Source organism: Fukomys damarensis, unplaced genomic scaffold, assembly GCF_012274545.1.
Source record: "Fukomys damarensis isolate Sample0158 unplaced genomic scaffold, DMR_v1.0_HiC HiC_scaffold_24, whole genome shotgun sequence".
Taxonomy (NCBI): domain Eukaryota; kingdom Metazoa; phylum Chordata; class Mammalia; order Rodentia; family Bathyergidae; genus Fukomys; species Fukomys damarensis.
Genome location: NW_022900936.1, coordinates 65,984,829 through 65,994,849, shown reverse-complemented (window position 1 = coordinate 65,994,849; position 10,021 = coordinate 65,984,829). Strand labels below are relative to the sequence as shown.

At 42.5% G+C, this 10,021-nt stretch overlaps 1 pseudogene; it reads right to left on the bottom strand.

Annotated features, from left to right (window-relative positions):
- Positions 1–202: 202 nt before the first annotated feature.
- LOC104866159 lies at positions 203–3,307 on the bottom strand (annotated as a pseudogene).
- Positions 3,308–10,021: the final 6,714 nt, after the last annotated feature.

Below are 10,021 nucleotides of genomic sequence, written 5' to 3'. Positions count from 1 at the left end.
CACACACACACACACACACACACATATGCTCAGGAAGAGACTCAGTTATTCTTAGTTAGACAAGTCCTTAAATTTGTTTACAAAGAGCGTAGAAAGGGAGAAGAGATTTGTGGCAAAGGGCTGCCCCAGACAGAAGCCCTGCCATGGCTCAAGTGGACACAGTCCTTACTTAAGTCTCCAGGAGAAGCAGAAGGTGGGGGTGCAGGAGAGGGCTCTGGATGAAGCCCTGTGACCACCAGATGAAGGTCACTGCTGTCTCGCCTCTGTGGAATCACAGCACAGAACCCGGAGAGACCTAATAAAGTCTCCATGTGTAATCTAATCATGTAAGCTTATGTTCAGAAAGAAAAGAGCAAGTGTTCCAAGTTGCAAACACCTGAAATTGTGAGTTTTCTTTAGGAATAAAAGTGGGAAAGTAATTTTGCCACATTTGGGCAGGCCAGAAACAGTAGTAGGTTGTTCTGTGTACACATAAAATAATCGATTGCCCTCCTGGGAAGCCTGGCTTTCAGGCATATATTTGTGCAAAAATCCCAGCAAGCACAGGGCCTTTCTACTGGATGAACATGTGGCACCCTTCACACTTTCAGTGTAACTTCTTCCCTGAAACAAGAGTCAGTACAGTCTCAGTCCAATACTGAATTTTATCTTAAGCTCTCCGTCTCCTGCACCTGTGGGCACTCATTGTCCAGACACTGGGCGCTGTTCTGGAGGGCTCCAGTCTGGCGGGGCTGAGGGCCTGGTGTCCCTGGAGGTTGCTCAGGGCTGTGGGCCTCTAGGGTGCTTTGCTGAGGCCAAATGGACATATCTTCCACCTTTTCCAAGTCTTCCATGTGACTGACCGAGCTGGTCTCACTCACGCATCTGAACTTCTCAGGGACCTCCTAAAAGGCTTCTGACCTGGGAGTTTCTGTTTGGTGCGAATGCCTGAGGGCATCGGAGGCGGAGTCACTCCTGCACTTGGTACTTGGTAGACATACATGTGTTCTATGGACTTGAGAGAGCCTGCTGTTAAATTAAATGTTCTTCCCTTTTGTGAAGCTTGGACTGGAGAAAACCAATTCAGCACAGATCCTACTACAGGGATCTGCCACAGTACTCCCTCCTCCAGAAGTCGTTCCTCATTTGCTTTCTGCAGCTGGACCTGAGCTTCCTGAATTCCTTACCAGACAACTTCTGTCATGTTTTCCAGAAGCCTTGACTTTTGCTCAATTTCCTGAGCTGTTACTGCAATTGTCTCCAACAGTTCAGACACATCTATGTAGTTGTGGCCATGCCAACGTAAATGCAGCTCTTCGTACTCTTGTACTCAGGGCCCATTCTAAATGTAAGGTCAGATTCCAGTTCATTTAACTTTTTCAGGAGTCCAGCATGGATATTTTTCTCCCTCTGGGTCGGCTTTGAAATTGCTCTTATCATTATTTGCATGTTATACCTGACAACCCCTATTCCAGGCCAGTTTGGGTCATCAACATAGAGGAGACCTACTGTCCCTTCTACTTCCTGCGTGAATTCTTCTTGCAGCTGCAGCGTACAGGTCAGGACAGGCAGTTTGCTTTGGATGCAGGCTACAAGCTGATCCACAACCTCTCCTTTCGTTCCTAACACTGCTGTTGTCATCAGAGGGCTGAACCGCACACATGTGCCCTTGACTTCCAGATCCAGGCACCAGCTGTTTCACCTGTTCTCCCAGCCAGCCAGTCAGAGCAACACAGGAGTGTCTCTCCAGCCGACTGTGGAGGGCGCCATGTTGGGCATTGGGATGGATCCGAGGAGTTTGGCAATTCCTGGCAAAATCTGAACACCACCACTGGAGAACTGAGCTCATCTTCCACCAAGGCTTTGATGTGGTTCATTTTCTTCAAACTTTCCTGCAACCATTGACTGAGTTGACAGGCATGCTTTATCTTCTCCACAATGCCATCGAGTCCCAAGTATTGTAAAGACAACCACGGAGGCGGGGCACGCAGCTTGTTTGCTGGCTTATTTGATATAAGACCAGCAACTAATGTCAGGGCTGGGTCATCATGTTTGTACAGCGTCACTGCAGGAAACGCGGCAGACCTAGCCACTGGCCGAGGGTTCAACTCATGCTGTCACATTTAGTCACAGCCAGCACCAATGAGGAGACATAACCGAGAGCCAATGTTGCCAGAGTCACACCCTCCACATGAAGTCACACGCCATACTGCTCACAGAGCTCTCTCAAACGCCCAGTCTTGTCTGTGTGCCCGACTGCTGCAGTTCCAGCAATCACAACAAGTAACAAGGGCAGTCTTCCTCGTTCATCTTTAATCAGTTTCTCTGGGAAGGCAACATCCATCTGAGGCAAACATAGTGTCTGTTACAGGGCACATGACACAAAAGTGGGAAGGGCAAACCGAGCTGATTACAAAGGTCCTGGCCCAGGCCAGGTCTAGCAGCAGCACTAAGATATACAACAGTCTTTTTGTTATATAATACATGGAATCCATCTACTACAAAGTCTTCATATCGAGAATGAATGGCAAGCCTACAGATCTTGGCAAGTCCTTCTCTTTCTTCTTCATGGAAATAAGCACAGCCATTTTCATACCTGAAAATTCTGCACAGCCACAAGGTAGTGTCTGAAAGTATCCTAGTTGTAAGTTTTCTCAGTTTCTCTTTGTCCAGAGTTGAAATATAAGCTCCCAGACTATGCCCCAACAGAGCCCATGTGACCTTGTTCTCCAGTATTCTGGATTAAGGTGCTCTGGGGCTCCTCCTCATCATCTCCAGGCATCAGATTCTGGACCAGCTGCAGGATGCTCACCATATCTTGTCCGCTGCCCTGGAGTGGCCCTGGAATATCCTCTGATAAAAGCTTATTTTCTTTTTCCTCCTCTATTCTTCTCTGACCACCCTCCAGCATCTTCATTGCCTCCTTCAGGTTTTTCCCCATGTCAGCTAAGGTGAGGTCTGCTATCTTCTTCAGAGACACCTCCATGGTTGAGGTGGAAGGTGGGGTCCGGTGGTGGCCTGGCCGTCCCAGGTGCTACTCGGTTTCCAAAAGGTTTGCCATCACTGTTCACTGTTCGACATGCTGTACAAACCCTTCCTCATTGGCTTCTGTCAAATTCTTCTGGGAGCCTCTTCTCTTGCTCATGCTGGAAACTTCTTCCTGGCTTCTGTTTGCCTGCTCCATGCCTCTTTGTCCTTCAGTCTTGTTGTGGGCTGAATTATGTTTCTCTAATCCCCAGTACCTCAAGATGTGAGTGTATTTGGGGGACAGGGTCTTTGAAGAGACAGTGAAGTTACAGTGAAGTCATTAGAGTGGGTCCTAATCTAATCTGAGTGAAGCCTTCCTAAGGAGAGGAAATTAGGGCACCAATAAACGCACGGAAGACCATGTGAGGTCACAAGGAATAGACAGAATGACAAGCCAGGAAGAGAATTCTCTCAGTCTTCCAGCCTCCAGAATTTTCAGAAAATAAATTCTGTGTTGATAAAAGGACTGGTCTGTGGTCCTTTGTTTTGGTATCCCTAGCACACAAGATGTTTCCCCCAAGGAACGTTTTCTATCCCCCCCAGTATCTGTGTGCCTCTGAGGTGTAGTCCTATAGCAGTTTGGAATTTCTTTGGTGAGACAGGGTCTCACCAAGTTATCCATGCTGGCCTTGAACTTGCTGTCCTCCTGCCTCAGCCTCCTGAGTAGCTGGGATTACAGACATGTGCCACCCCAAATGGAGGGTGCTTGTTTTTGTTTGTTTGGTTGTTTATTGGTTTCTTTCGTCTCACCCTTAGGTAAACCACAGGTAAGTCTAATAATAGTCACAGAGAGAGACTATATATGCATCATCAGCGCATAGCACAGCACCCAACCTACCCCAGGCATTTAATAGGTAGCTGAATGAATGAATGGAAAAATTGAGGGTGGTTAAAATCCTGTAGGTTAAAGTAAGATTAAACAAAAGTCAGCAGACCAACAAACCCAGGGTATAATTTCCTCAACATTCAGTGTTAGAAATCAGTTTTAAAACAGACTCAACCAGGTTACAGTTCTCAGCACAAATAAAAGACCCCCCCCCACTCATACACACATATTCTGTTTACACAGGAGCCCCACCCAACCAAACAGAAGGTAGCACTGCAGATTGATGTAAATACCTTTGTAACTACAAGTGGAACTAAAGAGAACTGATTCTGACCTGTGGAGATAATGAAAACAATCGTAAGGAACACCAAACCCAGCTCTAGCAATGGCAAAAATGTTCTTCAGCTTTATATTCATAATTCTCCAGGAGTTAGGCCTAGAAACTGTGCTGCTCTTGCTTCTAACCACTGTGACACTTTACCTGACTGGCAAGCCCGTGCAAGAAGGTGGAGAGGTGGAGCCCTCTGATTTTCCAGGAAAGCAATGAGTCAGGGGAGGGGTAGGGGTGGGGGCTGGAGACAGAGTGTGGAGTCAGGCATAATAAAGTTGGGACACGTAGCCAAACCAGATTTTTACCCAGCAGGTTATTGATGACTCACTTAACCCTTAAACCAGGAGACTCATAACATCTGTGACAAATTCAGGTTACTTCCTGGGCTGCACTCATTATTGGTGAGGCAATTTCTCTGGCAGTACCATGTCCTCGCCGGACCAGAACTGAGTGTACATGTGATTTGCAGAAAAACTTTTATTAAGCGCCTTTTCTGTAAGACAGCCAAGAAATTTAGTACAAAAGATTCATTTGTGAGAAGGAACCACCACCAACCATGGTCGGAAATCATTCCCCATCTCTTGTCTTAATCGTTTCTGTTGGTGGAAATTGTTCTTATTCTTTAAAAACTTATTTTATTGAGTTATAGTAGAAACATAGTACATAACTCATAACCTCTATAGGTGCATTTGGCTTTTTGAATTATGTAGATAACAGATGAACATTGTAGAAATATTTGAAAATATAGAAAGTAATCACTGTTGATAACCTCACTCATAATCTCATCACATAGAGATCCCTTCTAGAGTCCTAGGGGGAATATTTCAGGCTTTATGGGATATATTCAAGTACTGGCTTTTGCTTCTGCTTCCTTGGATTCAGCATACCTTGGTTCAGAACTATTTAGGAAAGCATTTGGGTCTGAACACATAGAGACTTTTTCCTTGTTATTGTTCTTTTTTAAAAAAATTAATTTTATTGGTACATTTAATATATACCATATAATGACATTCATTGTTGGAAATTTGTGCCTTTATATACTCAACCTTGGTTCTGATGTTTTCCCCATTCCCTACCCTCCCTTCAACCCCTCCTTCCCTCCCTATCTACAAAGACTTTGTTTCCATTATTTTTCATTATCTCACATTAATTCCATTCCCTTCTTTTCCTTCCCTACCCCTCCCATTTCCCCTTCCTCTTTGTCCCTTTTTATTGTTCTGTGAACAGTATAGTGTAACGTCTATTTACATATCATTTACTTTGTAATTAGTATTGTAAGTAATCTAGAGATGATTTAAAGTATACAGGGGGATGCGCACAGGTTATATACAAATCTTATGACAGACAGTTCATAGGAGAGACTTGAGCATCAGAGAATTTTCCGTATCAGCGAATTGTCCTGGACCCAATCTGTAGAAATCAAAGGACCAATGTGTGAATATTTTAAATGATTATATCCATAGTTCATTGTGATTATACAGCATAGTTCATATTGCCTGTATTATTTTGCCATCAATTTATCATTATTGTCATGTGTTGTTCTACAACTTTACATTTAGCAGCTGCATAGGATTTTATCATGTGATTTTACTCTAATATTAAAACTTAGAGGAAAACAAGGTTTTCTTCTTCCTAGTTTTAAACAATTCCCCCTCGGACTTTCCCTCCCTGTTACTGCTGCCTTCTGCTCTGTTATAGATAAGATTAACAACTATATTCCTATAGAGTCCTAGGACATCACGATCTCTGAGGATTCTGTTTTCTTTCAGGGCTGTTATAAAGCTAACACTGAGAGAATAACTGCCATTGTCTCACCTCTGTAACTTTGCTTATCTCCCCCTTCCAGTTTCACACCGACCTCTTCAGAGCAAATGTAGAAAAACTGGAGCTTTTCCTTTCTTCAGGGCTCAGCCTTTGGCCAGGAGTCTGCTGAGATGGTGTATATCTAAAAATAAATCCTCCTGTTTCACCTATCGGCCTCTCTGATCTCTTAAAATTCCACTATATGAATGTAGAAAGTCACAGTAGAGAGAACTTCTCAAATGACGGAAGTGGAGTTAAAGTAGAAAGATAATTTTCTGATTTGTATTTTAGTGGATGGGGTGCCAATGGATACAAATGTGCAAGCGAGTCATTTAGAACCTATATAAGTAATGAAAAATAAATGTGTAGCCAGACACTATTTCTTATGTTTCTGTATTTTTTTCTTCTTATTTTATTTCACTTTGGTAGCCCCCATCCCGCCCCCCGACACTTCAAGCTTGTGGTCTGTCTGTCCTCACTGTCGGAAGAGAGGAATGTTACATGTTAGGGAGCAGAGGGCTGCAAGGCTTTCTGACTTCTGCCTGAAATAAAAGTAAGATTTGAGGATGTTGTCCTACTCTGGGGAATGAAAATGATGCATGCACAGAAATTTCTGAGTCTTCTTCCAGTGAAGCAGGGTGGTGGAAATACCCAAAGAGGAAGGACATTCAGCTGTGTCCAGGTGGTGGTGCGGGTCTCCTTGCCTGTGCCAGTGGTGGTGAGAGTTTCCCCAGCCTTCATGCACTGGGCGGGTTTGGTGATGGGATGAGGTGGCCAAATGCTGCACAGCAGGGCCTCACTATGGGCAATTCAGGGACCGCGTCCCCAGGGCTTCCTCCTCTTTTCTCATGAAGATCCTTTTTAGATCTTCCTTTTGGAGACAGGGCATTTTGCAGCCTCTCACTTCTTCTAGGAACAGTTTTAAGACTTTTGGTCATTGCTAGCTTGTCTCTCTCCTTCTTTACAATTTAAAGACATTTTATACAGATTGACCACAGGTGTCCATTCCCCAAGTCTTATCTTTGTAGATTTCTAACCAGGTACGCGGTTGTGGGGCTGAGCAGATCTTAGTTGAAAGGTGAGTATCTCACAGTCCTAGGTGAACAGGGAAGAAAGCAAGAGCATGGATCCTTGTTCCCTCTTATACTTTGGTTCTGATCATGTGGAGGAAAGAAAGGCGCGAGGGGAGGTTAGGCAGAGGGAGGTTAGGTGGGAGGTTAGGTAGATTAGGCCGGATGGGCGGTCCAGACAGGTTCTCACCTGGAACTTGCTGTTCCCTGAAGTCAGAGGAAGTTAGTCATCCTTGATTTTAGCAGAGTTTGGGGAAAATTGATATTATTTTACAACACAAAGAAGAAAAAGTTTTTTTGGGGTCTTTCCCACTGAGAATTTTCAAGTCTAAATAACTGCAAGACAGTGATTCTCAGATGTAGGAGGACAATTCTGGGAATCTACCTGCAGTGAAGGTGGGTGGGGAAGGACATGTAAAATTTGAAAACTCGGGTAGGTATAGGGAGGAATGAAGATAACTCCTTTTAAAACAATGTGAGCTACACGAAAGACGCAAAATCTTTTTAATCCCCCCCATTAAGTTTATCGGTACATTTAAAGCAAATGATATAGTTACGTTCATCATTGGGATCTTGTACCTTTATAGATCTTGGTTCTCATTTTTTCCCCATACCCCTGCCTTCCCTCCACCCACTTCACCCTTCCCTGTTTAATCCTTATATAATGGGGATGTAAATAAATAAAACTCAAGAAACTTTTAGGCTGTAGAAAGTACAAAATGGTGTAAAAGGAGCATGTCCTTGTGTTAGCCAACAAGGGAATGCCCAGCAGTTTAATCGCAGAGACATGGGGCTGGAAGGGACATTAGAGAACATCCAGCCCAGGAGTCAGTCCAACTTCAGCTCTGTGAGCCAAATCCAACCTTGCACCTATTTCTTAAAAACAATCCTCAAACATTTTAAAATGGCATTTTATGCCATGTGAAAATTATATAAAGTTCATATTTTAGTACCCATAAATTAAAATTTTGAAACACAGCTGTTCTATTTGCTATGTCAGTTGCTCCTTGTCTGCTAAGAGGGTGGGACTGAACAGTTGCAACAGACCACGTGTCATCTGCAAAGCTTAAAATATTGATTATTGGGCATTCTACAATAGTCCCTGACTCCTGTAGCTCAGGGTTCAGGCAAAGAAACTGTATCCTTAAGTGCTCTTAATTCTTTCAGGCTCAGACGACTAACCGTCAATGCAGTTTCTTACTATTATTAAGGAAACCTCTTTTAGTCTATTTATTTTAAGTTACCGCTACAATTTCAGTGGTCTTTCCCCACCTCTGAACCTTTTCTAGCTCCAAAGCTCTTCTCTAATACAATTTTCTAGAGTGTATCCACAGCTTTTTTTTTTTTTGACAAGGACAGGATGATATATTCTTTTGCATGACATTTTAAAGGCTAGTCAGCCTTTTGCTGAACTTTCCAACCAAAGTATCACGTGATCTGTCTGAAAAGTCCTTATAAATTAGTTTCCAAATCTATTACCAGATTGTCCGTTGTCACTTAGCTATCACACACACATGATGTACGGCATTGCTACCAAGTGGCAATCAAAGAATTATGAGAGGGTCACAGGATTTCCTATAGGAAGAACATTAAATTTTACCCACTTCGCTACTGGTTGAAAGGAGCATAGTGCTGTATAGTCAAGTGTTAGAAATAAAAACAGAGTTGCTTTTTTCAGAGAGAAGACTATATGCTTACTTCACTTATGAAGCCAGATATAAAGAAATGCAAACTTTTAAATGCAATTGGGGCTGCTCTCAAGGCTTCAAGTGCTTTTAATCACTAATAAAACTAACTCTGTTATAATATTGTGTCTTAGTCATTTTCTTGCCAAAATACCTGACACCCACAACTTAGAAGAGAAGTTTATTTTGGTTCATGGTTTCAGTCCCTGGTTGGCTGACTCCAAGGCAGGAGATGAATGGTGGCAGAGATTGGTGGAGGAAACCTAGCAGCCAGGAAGCAGAGAGAAGAGGGGTGCAGGACCAAAATGCACCCTTCCACATCAGGCCCCACCTCCTAAAACCAAGTCAGGTGTTATCACCTGCACCAAACTCTACCTCTCAATGCGTGGGGTTTTTGGTGGATTTTCTAGATCTAAACCACAACAGACTGCATCGCGGCTTTCTTACATGCTGCTGTCTTCTACCAAGTGCTTCACAGAAATGTTTAAAAACAGTATTAGCCTCAAAAGTCCCTGCAGTTTGTGGTTGCTTATCTTTTTATTAACATCAAAGAGGTAACCCCTTTACTCTGCTTGTAACTTGTTAGGGCAGGAGCCTGGCCAGCTTCATAATGGTAAATTGAGTGTTCACATCTTTGTTTTATTTTTAGTGGCTTTTGGGATGTTGTTTCCTTTGATTTTTAAAAATAATTTATCTATCGGAAATATTTCCATTTTCTGTGACACATAATGCAAAGATTTTTCTCTCAGTGGTTTGTCACTTGACTTTAGTGTGTGTGTGTGTGTGTGTGTGTGTGTGTGATGTGGCAATGTTTTATTTTTATGTAGTCATATTTATCAGAAAATAAAAACATTTCTTTTTCTGAATCTGGGTTTAGAGAACAGTTAAAAAGTCTTTCCTCCATTTCAGGTTACAAAGGAATTCATCACTGATTTATTCTAGTATTTATATGGGTTTTTTTTTAATATTAGGTCTCATGCATTGGGAATTTATTTTTGTGTATAGCTTGAAGTATGGATCTGATTTTATTATCTTTTTCAAAATGGCTATCAGGTTTTGCTCAGGTTGTATATTGAACAACCACATTTGTCTGAGTGACTTTTCTAGGTGCCATCTTGTAACTTTTGTATTATAGTATAAATTTTCATGGGTACTTAGGTTTAATTCTGGACTCTGTATTCTGTTACCCAGAACTGTCTATTCATGCACTAATATCAAACTATCAGTATAGTAACTTTATAATATACTCTAATATCCAGTAGTGCTACTCTTCCTTTGTAACTCTCTTTTTTTTTTTTTT